We start from the raw sequence: 18,234 nt of genomic DNA on the forward strand, positions 1-18,234 counted from the left end.
TGGTAAGAAACCTTTCTTCACAAAGGTCTCTGTTTGCCTGTGAGATGCATGGTGTTCCTTTCTTTGTAAGTTATAGGAATTACACTTTTGCTAGGTGGCCTTGCTTTGTAGTCACAGCTAAAAGCAGCTCTGTTCAGTGAAGGTCATTTTTGTTCTCCCCTAAACCTGATACAACATGTATGAAATCAATGGCCCAACCTACTCAACAAAATTCATTTTATAGTGAGGAGTTCCCAGCTAGGCAACATTTTTTCAGGCCTTGCATTTGCAACAGCAGCTGTAACAACAATGAGCAAGTGTGTTTAGACACCACTCTGCTTGCTTGGTGCTACTGAGTGACAAGAGCATGGTGAACCAGAGAGGGTTTTGAGGTTGCATTGCATCAGTCCAGACAAAAAATGTCTGGCTAAGCACAAAGTAAAAGTGAAAGACTGACATTCTGGTGCAGTGATCCAGTGCTCTGTTCTGTTCATTTAAGTCCATACATAAAATACAGACCCATGGAAAATTGCAGGGGAGTAGATTTTGTTTCTTGCATTAATGATGAAGTCTATCTTTAAAGTGACAGCTTTATAAAGACAAAGAATATTTAAGCATTTTTGTTTTCAACACTGGTATCTTTAAATAGATGGTTCTTTTTACCGATATACTGAAGCAAGTAGGGGGTTTTTCGACTGTTTATGTGTATGAAGGTTCTGCTTTGCTTCCTACAAGTACAATCAGGGGTATTTTCCAATGCACCCTCTTTGTGCTGGGCCTGCAGTTCATTTTCAGAGAGGTTGTGTGTTTTCTTCAAATTTGAAATTTAGTCATTCTAGCCATAAGTACTTTTCAGTCTATCACTAATTTTTGTTTCCTACCATCAGAAAAAAATTGGTTTGTTAAAATCTGATTTAAAATTATATTATTTACAGAAATGTGAATCTATGATAACTCCAGTGAAGTTGGGTTTGCATGAAAATAACTGAGTTTACACATGCAAATAATGGGAAGCTTACATCAACAGACCATTGATGGAGTTTTACATCAACAGACCATTGATGTTTATTAACTCTATATTTGTGTGTACTTAAATTGTTACATCCAGGTTAGCTTAGCCTGGGAAAGATAAAATCCCAGAGCACTTTCTTAGAGAAATTTGAGGCAAGTGAGGAGCACTGACTAGGTTTTTATTTTATTAGCTAGAATATCTCTCATTTATAACAAAAAAAAAAAAAATTATGGATCTATCCTGACAGCAAAGATGTGGGGATATACAAGTAGTTCAGTAATATGCATTCAAATTGAGTGTTCAGTAGGGGTTTTTTTGTGTAAAAACTGGACAGTAACATTACAAAGGCAACATTAAAATAAAATTGCATGTGCAAATTGCAGCAATTATACATTAAAATTAAGCTATGCTACAAATTTCTTTTTGTACATGTAGATGCATGTGTGAAGCTTGGAAAATCAGTCCAGAAAACTTAAAGCCCAAATGAAACACATGGATCAGTAAGTAAACAGACTGAAAATTCTGTTGAATATGATGTCATCCATTTGCTGTAGGTCAGAAATAACTTCATACTGTTAATTATAGGTATTTATCATAGTTCATATGATTTTGTGGGGCCTTGTCAGTGATCAAAGCTATTTCTCTGGACACCTGTCATCAAATGAGTTAGTAATTGTAGAATAGCTTATTTACTGAATCTAATATGCCATTAAATAGACTTATTTTCCCCTTTCCAGCAGTTAATGTTGTTGATAAAAAGACAGCTCTGTTTTAGTAAAGTTGATTTGTTGCAGTCAGGTACAATAATTATGTTCTCTTATACATACTATATGTTTGCTCATTAACACATTAAAGTGGTTATATTAGCGCAATTTTAAAGTCTTCACAGGTAAAAGGCATGGAGATAAGAATTAAAGTGAAATGTCCTTTGGAAACTTAATTTAAAAAAGAATAACAAATACAACCAAACCAAAAATAAAAAAAAAAAGGCAGTAAAATTTGTGTCATACATGTTTTCAGTATGCCCAGACAGACTCTTGAAATTGTGGTAAAATAGTTCAGACAAAAATGCTGCAATTGAGAGATGAGGTCTGCTTTTAGAAATCATAGTAATGAGATGGAATACAAAAATAGTAGGATTTGAACTGGAAGTGAAGTAAATAGTATTGCTATTAGACTGTATGACAAGTGGGAACTTTTCCCCCCCTGCTTCTCTGAGCCTGAAACTATATTTTTTTTAACCTTGCACCTGGATGCAACCTACTTTCTTTGAATCGACTTTCATTCTGCCTGGGAAAACCATTTCTGGAAAGAATGACCTCTGTCTGGGTTTTGCAGCTTGTTTGTGGGATAGATGTGTGCCAGTTCAGAGCCCTCTGTTCAGTGTTGACTAAGACCTTGAAGAGTTCTTCAGCCCCACTAGGGCACAGAAGAGCCTATTGAGACTGTCAGCCTTTTTTCCTGCTAGCTACGTTTTTTTATTAGGCTGATAAACTCCTGAATTGTTGAAAAGCAGCCGCTCTGAGGAGGATTTAGCTAATTCTCAGGGCGCTTCTGGGTGTGTGGGAGATATATTTACGTCTGGACTATGAAGGTCCCTTGCATTGTTAGACCTAGGTGACCTCTTGCTAGATCAAAAAGAGGTTGCTGGAATGCAATTAAGATGCAGTGTTACTTTCTTGTAAAGCCCTGGTAGCCCAATCAACAATTCTCTTTCCCTATCTTTTTGTTACTTCCATTGCAGTTTCAGATTTTATTCCCATTTCAAGTTTGTGCCATAAAGTGGTTTTACCTTATTGGAAAATACCTCAGATAGTATTATTAAAACTCTCTTTTAAAAAAAGAAAGAAAAAAATGTGTCCTGTCTTTTAACAGCCAGTTCTGTGGAGGTTCAAGCTATTAATTTTCACATATTGCTCAAGTAAGCAGAGCTATGTGCATTTGATTTTTTTCCTAATAATCTCAGATGTAGTTTTGTTGTAATGTAGTACACAATTCATATTGATTAACAGGTCTGTAAGCAAGATATGCATTTTATAGACACATTCCAATGTGAAGCATGAAATCGAACTGTAAATAATTACTTTTTTTTAAAGGGTGGGTTTTTTTCAGTTCCATGGCAAAGTTTGTACTTACTGAAACAAAGGTTTGATTAAAACTAAAAACAAATTTACATTTGCAGGAGTTTCAGCACTGTTGTTTGCAATTTGTTATAGGCCTTTACCTGGCATGCTATTTCACCCTTCATGACACACATCAATACCTTCTTTATGTCTGGCTATTACCACTCATTTAAAAATCTATTTTACATGATTCTTTCAGCCAAAAATGGACCGTAATGACATAGAATAGAGCCTGTGCTTCATAAATTCTCCAGGAATCAATACTTTGGCTGGGAATTTGTCAGCCTCACAAAGCTATGCATCATTAAACTTTACTATTATTACAGTGGACTCTGCTTCAAAGTTCACTACCTAGCTGATATTGGATGAACCCATTTAAATCAAGGAAAAGATATGAGACACAAATGCTTCTGTACTGACATGTATTTATCCAGATAATGTTTAATTTATGAAATAGAAGTAGCTCTTTAACTGCTTATTGGTTTATGGGCAAAGTTCAGCAATATCATCATTAAAGATTATATGCTGATTACAAGTTATTGGCAAATGACTTTAAACTGAATCCATTCAGGTTATTTCAAATATGACATATTCTGCCCATAGGATCTTACACATTAATCACACAACATTGAATTTGTGAGTATAAACATCCAATTGAATTCAGAATCTGTATCCAGTCAAACCACATTAGCAGGAGTGTTTATTGCTATTAAATACAAACAGGGTTTTTTTTGTCACTCTACCTATTTGTAACATGGGTTTTCTTGGTAAAAATGTAGGTATTTGTGCAAACAAAATATTTGTTACACATTATTGATCATGTGGTATGCATCATTATTTTGTGTGAAATATTTTAGCTCCCTTACGAAACAACAAGGATTTTTACATGGCTCACAGACAGAATAATGAATAAACAATGAAATTCAGGAGTTTATGGATGACACTCGGGAGAAGAACTGTTTATTTCTACTTCTCGAGATTAATCTTGAAAACAGAAAACATACCCACAAATCAGGATTAACTTACAAAAGGGTTACAGGCAGAATAAAAGCTGAATTCAAAAGAAGATTATTTGCATGCAATAAACGAAACAGACTGTATATAGTGTCTGCATCACACACTTGATTGACCAAGATTGGAGAGCTATCAGATCCCTCAGGAAAGCCTTCCTTAGCTTTTCCACAGTGCCTGAGACCATGGGCCAAATAACATTCAGCTCAGCCGAGAGTGTTTGTGCTGACACCCGTGGACATCACAGTGTGCGAGTACTTGAGAAAATACTTAGGATCAGGCTTAACCAAGTATTTTCCCAAGTACAAGGACCAGGATTAATTGAATTGGTTCAAGGGCCTCTTGGTTCCTCCTGCCTCAAAGAAACATGGATGTACGTAAGGCTCCAGTGAAATCACGAGCTTCTAAAGATGCAAGTATTTTTGTTAGTCCCTTGAGAAGTCACCTGCAAAAAGATAAAGGACAAAATCAATGATTTGTTGGCAGGCACACACACAGGCACATGTCCTCTCTATCCTCTCCTTGGGCTTGCCACACCTGCTTGTCTGCTGTGTCAGCATCATCTCTCACACTGGGGAGATCAAAAAAGGAGAAAACAAAAAGGGTCATTAGTTAAGAGGCGCAGGTGTGAAGAAACTTTGTAAAGCATAGACTTTGTGCACCTGCTCTGGGGAGCATTCCTGGGAGCTGGGGCAGGTGTACTAACCTCCAAGGCTTGCCAGGCTTGCAGGGATTGCTAGCTATGGATGCTGGATTTTGTGTGTGTGCAGGAGAAAATGCTGGTCTCACTGCTCCTTTTTGGTGTGATCCAGTGCATGCACAGTCCAGGGCAAATTATGGCACTATGATCTCTTGAACAGGTGTTAGTGATCTGCAAAATAAGCTCTCGTTTAAAGCTAGAACAAATTCTGCATGTCTCACATCAACTGCATTTTTAAAAATGCACTCCTACTTTGATTACCTTGTGCATTTTTCTTTTAAGTAATAAATACTGAAAATTACAAAAATACACAAGTAGGCTGGAAAATTGCACTCAAGTTTACCAGGCTTCGCTCAAATATATTAATCTCATTTATTTTTTAACAGATATTGGAGTTCTTATGTACTTTTTGCAGAGTCAGTTGGGTTACTCAGTTGTTTGCTCATGTTTTGATGGTATCTTAAACATATCCACAAAATCAGGTTTATCATTTTAGACTCAAGCTTATGTCTAAGCTTAGGGGGCTTAGTTAGGTGCCAAAGTAACTGTGCTGGGATCTGTATTCCAGTGCTAAAGATGCTGTTTGTAGGTCATTAATGTCCCACTAAAATCTACAGTGTTTGCACTTCATTTGAAGTTTTGTCACAGCTGAAAACCGGATGTATCTCCAGTCTCTCATGCATGCACTATCTTTTGATATATCTCTCCACAAATTATTTGTTACACAGGTTTCCCATCACAGAGGAGAATACTTGAACTAAATGTAATTAATACAATGGGAGTTGCAAGTAACAAAGAGTAGCGAATGATACAAAAAGAGGATGACTTACAAAACAGGGGTACATGTGGCATGGCTGATAGAAGATCCCTAAGGTTTTAGAGAAATTATTCAGCTTTTCACTAGTATTGAGTACTTCCTCAGGGACTCCAGCTACACAGAACTAGAAAGATAAACTTACCCTTTCACACACAATTCCATTCAAAATTTTTCACAGCACTTCCAAGACAAAGGATATGGCAGAGATGCAACTGCTATATTCATTATTGTCGTAGTATTATTTCATTTATGTCACATACTTACATGGCTGGCATTTCAAATATAAAAGTCAATCCAAGGCCTCTGTCCTTGGCATCTTGCAACCTAACCTAATCAGCAAAATCACATCTGAAGCAAAGCTATTATAAACATGTATAGCTCTATAGGGGAAAAAAAGTGTGAAAACAAAAGTTTCTCCAGGAAATGTTTTTTAGTAAGACTTTTGTTAGCCTAATTACTTTAATACTACTGGTTGTTCTTAAGCAATGATAAGGAGCAGGAAGGGAGGATAAGAAAACATAAGGAATAAAATGAGGAGTTGATGGAAGGTGTATGAGGTCATTGGATGCACTAGGGAACTGGGAGAAGGGTTGACTGCTTGAGACAGAGGCAGCAGCCTGGAAGAGAAAGTATGAAGCAAAGAGACAAAAGGAGCACAACACAGGGCAGAGCCTGCAGAGTGAATGTGGAGTGTCTCGGGAAGCAATAGGAAGCCAGAAAGGAGATGCACATGGATGAGAATCCTTACAGGGATCCCTGAATGTGAACAGCAAAAATTACTGATTCTTTTAAAGGAACAGAAAGGTCTTTTGTAAGGTAAGTGCTGATGTTTTGAGCTAAGAATGCAGGAAAAGTCTTTGCTAGCTTGAGATATACGGAAGTTTTCAGGACAGATTCTTCCTCCAAAGTACCTGTATAAATGGTGCACACAGGCTTTAGGCTGGAACAGCAGATGTCCCTTTGTATTGGCCTTTTGAGCCTAAGACTTTGTGACACATTCTGAATCTACATGGGGCCAAGCCAAAAGAAACATCCCTGCTGTCCCTCCCAGAGCCTACTCACCCATTTGGTCTTCAGCGGCCTAAGAGATGTGACCTTTCAAACCTACTGTGGAGGTCATCTTTTTATGCATGAAGTACGATCCTGACCCATTTGAACAGCAGCAGGAAGGTTCCCACAGATGTGGTGAAATGAGATTCATCGAGGCTGGCAGTGGCTACCAGCAATCCCAGTGTTTTGAAGTGTTTTCTGTTTAATACTACTACATGGGGGGGATGCTGGTGTACTTCCCACTGACTTCAGCATGCCTAGTTTTAGCTTTCTGCATGTATTGAAGTAAGCAGTCCTACTACTCCTGCTTTAGTCTTCCAAAGTTCAGAATCAGGAGTGATTTTTTTTAATATGCTGCCTAGCTATGTGTTCTGTTGAAATTTGAGGAACACCTGTTGTATTTTGAGCAAATATATTCTTATGAGAAATTTCTACTGGACTGCATGAAGAATATATTTTAAAATAGAATTTTCTCTATTAAATGGTCTACAATATTTTTAAAATTCAATATGCTTAGTATAATTTTACATTTTATTTTGTAGGGTTTTGGAGTAATTTTTGCCCAATTATATTTACAGTCCATTGGTTTCCTTCTGTGAGATTCTTGGTTCTTGGGATTTAAATACCTGTTTTTACAACAGTTCAAATTCTCTTTCCTTTTTGGGGGGTTCAATGCACTGCCAAAACTTCTAGAGAGAGTTATAGATACTGCATTCTTTATGCAAACAGCTCAAAATTTATAAATTCTATTTGAGGTGTCATTCAGTAAATAAGTAGGCTTTTTTAAAAAAATTCATTTAGAGTAAGTAGCTATTGGGAACAGTTTCTTCTCTAAATTGAGAGTGCTTGAAGTTCTTTCTGTGATGCCTTTATCGTCCTTGCAGAGTTCAACGATTGCATATTTGACTTCAATTTACAAAAGCTTACCACTGGGGTAAAGGTAATATATTTGGTGTTTTGATATAATCTATTTCGTGAGCACTACTGTCAATATCTATAAACTTCTCTCAATACAGCACACGAATGTTAACATTTTCCTTTTGACTATTATTACCTCCTAAGCGGCAAGGGTGTTCAGGAGGGAAGAGGGAGAGGGATGTTTCGGATGATTTGCCAGCTACAACCCAGGGGACTACAGATGCTACTAGTCTTATTTTTATATTTATTGTAAAATTAAATGTTGACATAAGGTCTGGGGGATTTGCATGAATACAACAACGTCATTATTAAACAGCTGGGATCCTTGAATTTTTCAAAACTAATTCCAGGGGGGAAAAAAAAGAGAGCAGAGCTCAAATGATAGAATGGAATGAATAGTGCCTCTTGTTTTCTCAAGAAATTATTCTGTACTCTTGAAAAATTATCAACAGTGGTAATTTCAGTGCTTCTTTCACTTAATACTTTTTTCATTATTAACATGAAGTCTGTGAAGTCATGTAACATGTACATTGATCTCCTTTTTGCTATACCAGGTGCTAATTTTATTGCGGAATATAAATGTGTGCTATACAGAGGCCCATTTTTCTCCTCAGACAATAATGAGATATGTTTTTGTTGTTTTAAACAGTGTTGGTTGTATTAAAACATCTGGTTACAGAGAAGGGTTGTATTAAGCAAAGGGATATGCCTGTCTCTCCTGGCATATTCAGGACACGAGGTCAAATTTTGCATTAAATGGGTGAATGAAGGGTGAGACGTCAAGACAGGTGTCCCTGGCTGTGCTGTCAAATATTTAAAACTAACATCTGCTGGCAAACCCCAGCCAAACCCAGCGATGGCACAGAGCTGGGTGTTAGTGTATGTGCTAACTCCGTTCCCACATAGCTGGTGTGTCCTTTAAACATCAGTCCATAACCTCAACTGGCCTCCCCTGGTGGAGGCGCTGGGCCCTGGGGAGCTGCAATGCAAAGAACTTTTGCTCTCCATAGGGATGGAGACTCTCCTCTCACTGCTTTAATGGAGCTGCATCAGCCCCGTGCACAAGTTTTGTGGTCCATCTACTCACCACAGTAAGCCACAGTGCATGAGCGAACGCCTATGCATTAAAAGCATGTACACTCATTGACTGAAATTCAGAAAGACTACCAGACATCCTTTCATCCAGGCTGAAGATAATATATAATTATCTTTTTTATGCTACTTCATGCCACCCAAATTGTGGTTGCATGAGTGTAGGTAGTTTCATTAACTCCTGAAAGAGTCCTGTTGAATTCCTTCCCTTTTCATTAAGTGGGCCACTCAAGGGTCAGTATAAGTGAGAAGCCCAAGACAGGTGCTACTAATTGTGGAGCCAACTATTAGAAATAGAAACTCCTCTGTCCTGGAGCAGTGGCAGATTGATGTTCACAGCTGTTCCTAACGTTATCAAACATTCTTGCCACTAGCACACACCTTATTCAGTAAACGCTGCATACAGAGTATGGATAATAAATGGTTCTACTTGTCAGCAAGGCATCTTTAGCTAACATTAGTAGCCACATTTTGAATTTTCTATAATGAAAGATTTGTCAAAGGCAAGTTTACTTCGAGTTCTTTCTCAATTTTCAAACCTACATTTCTTCTCAGTTTACTAAAATGGCAAAGGATGCCAAATTGCTATGCAAAAATCCCAAAGGACTGACAAGAAGCAGTGTATTAATTTTTTTTTCTGTCTGTCTGTTGTCAGTCTTTCTTTCAAGCAAGGAATTTCAGCATTAACATTTGGAAAGCAAGGTCTTCTCATCACAGCTTACTGAATTCCAATGAAGACTTTGCAACTTGTCAGTAAAGCTTCCAAAGCGTTGGAGGCAAGAGAGCACAATGCATCAACATATTTCTAAATTTCATTCACTCCCATCTTTGCAGTTCTTAGGAAAACGGAAAGTATGTCCAAATTCTTGTCATATCCCTTTACACCTATTCTGTTTGTCTTCTTATCCTGATTAATCAGCCAAGTAAGGGAACAAAAGCTAGTGCTGCTCACTCACTTGCTTGTTCCAGCTGTCCAAACTAAAGTCTGTACATCCAGCCAGGCTATTTCCTCACATCCATTTCTTCTTTATGTGTTACTGAGTAGAAAGAAGGAAGGAAGGAAGGACAAACCTGGCCTTTGTACCAGCACTCTTCTCCCTTTCCCACAAAAGCCCTTCTCCTCTATAGCTGATTAGGACAGCTAGCAAACCAGATAAAGGGAAAAAACTGACTTTCATAACTGCAAGAATGTAGCTGTTGTGGAGCAAAGGAAGGGAAAAGGAAGGATGATTTTTATCTTAGTCATGTAAAAGCTGCCTTCCTATGTTAATTATACAGTTAGAAGTGACCACTCTGTGTAACACAGACTGTAGAAAGTCCCTGAACTGATCCGTCCTTAACTGCAACAAATCTTTCAGAAACCTGTGATCTTTTATTTCTAGAGTTTCAGACTTGGAAAATACACTGCTATTACATGTTATGCCTTATTCATGACTGCACTGAAAAGTTCAATCTTGCTTTTAGGGTCTAGGAGACACATTTATCCCCCTTAGTGCTACAGAAAGCCTTTAATAAAGCAAATGCTTTTCCTCCACTGAGCAGAAGGAAAAAAGGAATGACTGGAAAAGGCCTTAGTGAATTGGGGCATGGTTCTAGGGAGGTCTCCAAGCTTCAGTAAGCAGAGCTGAGGAAAGCTGGGACAAGGTTGATCTAATGAGTGCATCATGACCCAATGAATCAATTGGTCGTTCCAGCTGTGCTTTGCCTCTCCAGCTTATTTAAACTGATTTGTTCTGCCAGTTTATTGGTACAACTGAGTGATTTTTCAGAACCCATCCTTGTTGTTTAGACTCTCCACAATTTCTCCCTAATTATGTCATTGCATCGCTACAGTCATCTTTTTAGTTTTAGCCCCAGCATGACTGTGTTTGTCCCCTTTCCTATTGTGCAGAGTGGTCAGGCCCCTATTCATAGCAATTTGCATCACTGATTGTAGAACTGGAGGGTTTAAGTTAAAGACCAAGCTGTATTTTATTGAGGGTGGCTACTTAAGAAGTGACAGTTTTCTGAGTGCTGATAGTCTGCCTCTGTTCAGCGAATCCTTTGGGTAAGACACCCACCCTAGAAATGAACTTTTTTGTTGGGAAAGAATTTGAGAACATTTTATCATAAAAACCACTTTGCTACACCCTTGGGATATGCAGAAATAGCAAGGATGTATAACAGAGAAAGACCTTGCTGTGGGAATCTTTAAACTTAGGCTGAGCTAAGCTGTGAGTTCAGATGTAGTTGCCAATCACTTGAGCTGGCTGTGCAATATAAACATACTGGGAAATATAGCACAAGTGCTAAAGCACATCCCAGTCTTGTTCTGAAGGCTTCATTTTCCACTAACTTCCAGTAAGATTGTAAGACTTTATTATAGCCACATGCTTATTGAGAGCTAAACAAACTAATTTACTTTATATAAAGACTGATAACAATGTGTCATAAAAGGCATAAAAGCAACTAAAATCTGAACTCAAGATGAAAATTAAAATGAATGTCATCATTGGCTCTTTGAACATCCATGTTGGAAAACTTAACAAAAGGCATTTTTGAAGCTGGAGAGTCCAATCTTGCATTAGTTTGGAGGTGTAGAGGATGGTTTGTACGCAGACATTTTCTGAAAATTTGCAGTGAGTCATCTTCCATAATTTTTCAGGATTTGTTACCTCAGAAGTAAATCATCACATCATAAAATACAGGATTGTTTCCAAACCTTGTAAACATTTTCTGCACCATTTTAAAGGCCATTTGCACCATTTCTTACATGTGCATTAATGTGAACTATGATTGTCCCCATGAAATTAATTTCACTTAGTGTACAAGTAGAGAATATTGAAGCAGAAATAGGTTTTTGATTCTTAATAAGTACCAGTGCAGTTCTGAAGATAATAGGATTATTCAAAATGTTAATTACTCTAATTTGCTCCACTTTGATAAGAAGTCAAGTTAGATTTTACTCCTCTCTCTTTCCCAGAAATGGCATCACTGTTTCTCTGAGCTTTTAAACACAAATATTGTAGTGCTAGTATTTTTAAAACACTGTTTTTTACAAGATAATTTATGCCATTGGGAAGAAGATGACTTGTGTGGGTTCACGTGCTGAAAAAAAGAGAAGAGAATAGAAGGTTAAATGATTGATTTTCAAATCGTCCTTGGAATTTCAAAATTACACAACTCCAACTCATTAGCAGCCAGAGACACTATTTAAATTTTCTTCAATCCCCTCCCTAGCCCAGCTGGTGATGCTGTGCCTGGTGCACCCCAGGACACACTTGGCCCTCCTGGCTGACTCATGTTCATCTGCCATCAAACAGGACCCCCAGGTCCCTTTCTGTGGCACTGCTCTCCAGCTTCTCATTGCCCAGTCTGCACATACACCCAGGGCTGCCCCATCCCCGTGCCAAATCTGGCACTTGCCCTTGTTAAACTTGAAAGGGTTGCTGAATGCCATCTCTCTGGTTTGTTGAGGTCTCTCCGCAAGGCCACTCTGCCCTTGAGGGGGTCAACAGCTCCTGCACTTCAGCATCATTGGCAAACTTCCTTAGTATTCCTTCTAGTCCTGCATCCAAGTCATTTATGGAGATGATGAAGAGCACAGGGCCGAGGATTGAGCCCTGCAGAACCTCACTAGTGACAGGTCACCAGTCTGATGTCACCCCATTCACTGTAACCCTTTGTCCCCAACCTGAAAAAAGGTGATTCAACTGATAAAATTTTCCAGCTTCCTTTAACTTAAAATCAGTGCCATGAAAACTAATCTGGTATTGTTTCAGTGCTAGGATGGGAATGTCCTTTAAATTTGGTCCTTGAGTTTGGAGTTGGTTCCTTAAGCACTTATTGTTTGATGTTCTCACAGCTTCATGATAATAAAATATAAAAAGTTGGTGAGATAATAAAAATTCCAGTTAAACAAAATTTTTAAATTATCCTTTTTATTTAGTATAAATTGAAGTTTGTCCTTTTGATTGGAGGAGGAGGTGACTATCAGTATCTACCACTCAGTAGAAACATTTTTGTTCAAGCATGATCAATTATTCTCGGAAGTGAGGAATTATTTACATGCAAAAAAGACTACTGCATGAACTGTAGGAGGATGTCATAGGTTATTGACATTCATTCAATATTTTCAGAAGCTTTATTTTTTTTAAAGCGCTGGCTAATGTGGAAATTAAAATAGTTTCTATCTTATCATGCTTATCTGGCAGATAAAGGACTTTGTTTTTGTCTGTATGATGTCTCCCCTGTCCCCCCCATAGGATTATGTAAATTGCTGTAGGAGTACATGCTACACTGGCTAATGCCAGTGAGAGAGGAGGCAGGAGGTTTAAGGAAGGAAAGTCATTTAAGCCTCTTTTACTTAGGAAAGCTATGTTCACAAATGTATCAGCAATGTAAACTTCTCCATATTTCACTCTTTACATACTTCAACATCGGTCATTTAATCTAAAATATCAGTTCAAAAGGTGCAGAATCATTAATTTTTGAACTTTCAGAAGACTGCAAATAATTCTAGTTGTGTGATGGTTATTTTTATGGTGGGAACGCTTATTTCCTGAAGTTGGATTTTGATTGACAAATTCATTTCATGTTAAAGTATCACATAGCCATCAGGTGGTTAAAAGCTTTCAGCTGTTTCTAGACTTGCCTGGATTTGAACCAGTGACCTAAAGACAAAAAAGTTTGTATCTCATTAGCAAAACCCTCAGCTATGTTGTGCAGCCATTCAATTCAATTTACTTTAATTTAAATTAAAAAATTTAGCTGTGATATGAAACATAACAGAAGCACTTTACATTTAATTTTCTGTGTGTGTGTTTGTTTGGGTTTTTGTTTGTTTGTTTTTTTTTTTTTTAAATATTGGTAGATGGACAGAGAGAGTCAATACAGAGGTGAATTTAAAAAAATTAACACGTTGCCACTGCCATGACTGTTTAAACGCCAGAAAACTCTAATCTAAGCAGAGTTATTTCCTGCTGTGACTAAAGAAAAAGCAGAAAGAAAGCAACTTTGCTTCTTTGCTGTTCTAACATATTTCTAATAATAAAGATTATTGTCTTTGAACTCTCCCAACCTTACTCAGCTCTCCTTTGCTAAAGCCATTAAAATGATTAGAACTTCAAGCAGGGTTACAGTGTTAAAATGCTTGACTTTTCCTTTTCTCCAAACAGAGCAGGCTGGTTTTAAACATGGTACACATCACAGTAATCCAGTCTAACTCTTCTATCAGTCTGGCTAAATTTTTTCAACAGATTTGCCCAAAACTGTGTTAAAAAGCATAAATCACTGGATTAAACCTGTAGAGAATGATGAAAGCTGAATTCATGTATATACATGTGGTGGTACAAATGGACTCTTTTATTATTTAACCTGAATGAAAGCAATAAATTTGAAACAGCTTTAACTGATGATATTGGTAATCCACAACAGATTTCATGAATGTTGTTGAATGAACATTGGTTTTGTTGAGTAATCTCTCAGATTAAAGAAGGGACAGATAACTCAAACAGTCTGTTGAGATTCATATTATTTTCCTGTTAAGTTTTGCTCTGAATGAAAACTATAGTGGTCATTGCATTTTTTAATAATTAATAAATAGAACACTTGTTTAAAGCGCCTCTTAAAACTCTAGAAAGTCCATATTATTTACCTCTAAAATAGTCATTCTCAAGAGCAGAGAACTTTTTCATTGAATTTAATTTCGCTCCAATTAAATTTAGAATTCAAATTCAGATTAGTAATTTTTGGGAGTCTTTACAGGCTGTGTTAATTCCCCCCTTGAATTGTAAGGAACATGATTCTCCTATAATTTATTCTGTCCTATAATTTAGGAAGCCCTTTCCTGGCAATTATGCGAAAGCAATATTTAGCTGCAGGGAACCTTTATGGTGATTTGAATTTTCTAGATGAGGAAGATTTGAACATAAGCAATTGTGGGTGTGTGCTGACACAGACATCATTACTACCCTTGTCTCCATTTGATAATGATGGAACATGTAGTACAAGTATATGGCAACAATATGCTAATCAAGAATATTTCACCAATGGGGAAAAAATTATACTGCAGAATCAATGATTATATCAACAGATCACTGAGATAATCAAGCTGGACTGAAACACTCAAACTGAAAACTTTGAAAAATAATGGTTAATGCTTGACCTTGCTGAAATTGGTGGAAGTCAGAAGCAATGTTTGCCATGACTGCAATAGAGCTCAGAGACTTCTGACTCCTTTAGTTGGGGGTAATTTGAATGGGAGGAGAAGAGATTTAGAATTAGCCCTATGGAAGATGGTTTTGTTAAGGAGCTGTTTTGACATTCTTATCCATCCTTGTCATGTTTGGGGTTTTAATGAGAGACACAGTACCATGCGTCTGTTTTTACATTTTAACCAACCCATTTCGCTCTCACATCTAAAAAGATAGGTCAGTATGTAATCTGTGAAAAGAGCAAGGCAGACTGATTACTAGTAAAGCACACATGGATACACATACTCATGCAAACTGCAATGAAAAGGAAAAGGAAACTGCTAACATAGTTGGTGTATCGAGCTTTTAATAAGCATTTCAGTAATCTTGGAATAATGTTCTGCATAAAGTCATTCCTGTGCTTCTCATTAAATGTCATTGATGTGGATGTTTAACACATTTGGTCATTTAGATGTATGCTTATTTGACAGCAACAAAAATCACTTAACTATATTTTTCTCCAATACAAATTCAGCAAGATATTTAATAATCTGTTTGTATTTAAAATACCCATTTTGTCTCATCTAAAACAATGAGAGTCCTCACATGGTTTAAGTTAGGCAGGTGCTTAAATATCTTCATGAGCTCAGTGATAACTGTGTAACTATGGCACATTGTTTTCAATGTCATAGACAATCCCTAAATTTTACTAGCCTGTCACCAGGAGTAAAATTTGCTCCATGCTGCTTTTTCTCCTGCTGTGTATGTTTTAATACCTGAGCCACACTCTCCACATTAAATATTTCTCTGTGACAATTCCAGTAACATTTTCTAATCACAAAATAATATTTACCATCTTCCCCCATGCGGTTTTCAGAACAGAGGGAGCTGCTGCAGTTCTGTAGAGGTCGTGAACCTGCTTGATGAAGCACAGATGAATAAAAAGTATTCTACTGAGCTTAAGAGGCTTTATTAATGTGCAGATCCAATACACATTTTTATTTAAATTCATCTCGAGTCTAAAGGACACATTTTTCAATTGTTATTTTGCATTTAGGCTTGAGAGATTAGTTTTGCATGTTTGGGGTTTTTTTTAAGTGTGATTGGATATCTACAAATTACTTTTCATTAATTATAGTCACTGCACCTCACAGAGTTTTTGGCATTTTAAAGCAAGAATCAACCAGCAATTTAAGTTGAAATAGACTTGCACATTTGTCCCTAATCCATACCTTCAATCTCAGTTTTGACTAAAATCCAAGCTTTACACTTTTCCTTTGAAAGGACAAAAATAATTCCTTGAATGTAATTTTTCCCTTGCTTTCTACTTCTCATCAGCTAATACAGTGCCATCCATAAATGGGAATATTTTTCCCCACTGCCATTGGGGAAACATTTTTAAAGTGTCTAAGTGAGTTTGTCTGCTCATTAGTAATTTTCACACTTGTGATGACTTGTGATGTGTGACGGGTTCTTTAAAGGTACTTGAGTAACTAAAAATTTACATAACTGATTGTTGAGATTTTTCATAAATATTTGTTGATCCAGTGAAAGACAGAGGCCTTATATTCAAGTGGATGTATTGTAAATTCCCATACTATGTGTATCTTTAAGCAACTCAGCCTTTGGCCCTGAAGTCTTTGGCACACATTCCCTTTGCAGTACAACTGCTGTGTTAGATGTTATCATTTCCCACTGTTTCCCCACTGTGGAGATTACTGCTTCCAATGGAAAGCAGGCAAGTTGGGACACACACCCATATCCCAGTCCTGTCAGCGAGGAGTCTGAGGCCTTTACTTTAAACTGCTGACCAAGGTGCCTTTAATCTAAGCCCTGGGACTTTGCATTTAAGCAGATGAGAGCATGTATGCATTCCATTCCTTGTACTCAGCAGAGGGGCAAAGAAGATAGTGGGAGAAGGTATCTGGCAATTTCCTGCAATTACATTTGCTGCAGCCCCTTTGTAAATGCCCTTAGTCATCTGAATTCCCATTTTCTAAAATATCCTAGATGTTCCTAAAAGATTGGCTCTTCTTAATATATTTAGGTGCTGAAGTTATTGCAAGTCGTTGCCAAGAAGTGGCATGTTACAGATCATACCCATAAAAACACAGCTGAATAAGTTTTAGCTGCCATTTCTCTCCCAGGGTTCAATCTTAGAAAAAAATGGTGCATTGCTTCCTGAAAAGTAGTAGTGAGGTGCTCACTGAGCAACTTTGCAGATGCCAACCCTGCCATCTGGCACAGCCCCACACACTGCATGCCAGCAATATAACCCACACACAAGATAAAATGAGTTGCATACAGCATTCCAGTGCTCCTTTTATTTATCAGTGAAGATATGTGTGCCAATTAGGATTAAGCTGTTTTTTTCTAGAATACAAAGGAGCCAGCCAAAACAACAGGACTTCTGCTCTACAACCAGAGCCATTTTCTGAAACTGAAGCTTCAGCTGCTCACGAGCTCTACCAGTTCGCTCTTCGGATGTCCTGATAGGGGCAATCTGGTATTCATTTAGCTTGTCCCTCTTGCCTTCTCATTTGTGCTGAATCTATTGCTAATAAACATACCTAATTTCAATATGTGAAAGTTTTGTTTCAGTGAAGTTTTAGCTGCTTACCCTTTAAGTCTGGTTTGTTGATTCTTGACACTGACAGCTGGATAGTTTGCTTATAGGACCAGATCTTCAATTGTAGAAGGAGTTGGCATAGCTTGGAGATTTTAAGTCACCTTTATACTTTTTGATCCTGAAGTATTCTAATTGTGAAGCGTGTCAGACCTGTTCTTGGGCTGCTTGGTGGCATCCAGAAGTCATTGCATCAGCCTGAAGCCTGCATAGGTGCAAAGTCATCCTTCGCTGTAGCCATGTCATCTCTGCTTGTTGTTTCATAGTGAAGTAGAGGGATTTTACTGTCATTTGTATCAATGTAGAAAAAGATTCTTCCTTTGTTATCAGAATGTCCAGCACTCGTAACTGATCTTTCTTATGCTATTATATACAATTCAAGAAAGTAGGAGGCAACTACATCTTATTGCATACAGTCATTATTAAAAAAAACAATTATAAGAAGCTTGCCAACCTGATGAGGAAGGCTTTAAACTATGTGGAGTAGGATATGAGAAAAGCTTGTAGTTAAGTAAGGGAACAGAGGTTATAGTTAGTATGTAGGGCAGGTTAACAGGAGGAACGATCAGAGAGGCTAAACCCCACCCTGAGGGCCAACCTCAAGTGCCTGTGCACAAAAGAACACAGCCTGGGAAAAAGAACAGGAGGAGCTGAAGCTCAACATGTGGTTGCAGAACCATCTTTTTTGGGATGACTGATGCAATGGAATGACTTATAGGGCTGAAGTGCAGCT

General features: G+C 37.6%; 1 protein-coding gene across 2 annotated transcripts in view; it reads left to right on the plus strand.

Moving 5' to 3' along the window:
* ADGRL2 (adhesion G protein-coupled receptor L2) overlaps positions 1-18,234 on the plus strand; it is a 381,333-nt gene that overhangs the window by 115,928 nt on the left and 247,171 nt on the right. The window contains exon 4 of one of the 2 annotated variants that reach the window (XM_085067912.1): positions 1,427-1,491. The exons of the other annotated variant lie outside the window; for it this stretch is intronic. The gene's annotated coding sequence lies outside the window, so the exon portion shown is untranslated. The remainder of the gene's footprint in view (positions 1-1,426; positions 1,492-18,234) is intronic. 2 annotated transcript variants of the gene reach the window in all.

Source organism: Lichenostomus cassidix, chromosome 8 (assembly GCF_008360975.1).
Source record: "Lichenostomus cassidix isolate B80296 chromosome 8, HeHo_3.0, whole genome shotgun sequence".
Taxonomy (NCBI): Eukaryota; Metazoa; Chordata; class Aves; order Passeriformes; family Meliphagidae; genus Lichenostomus; species Lichenostomus cassidix.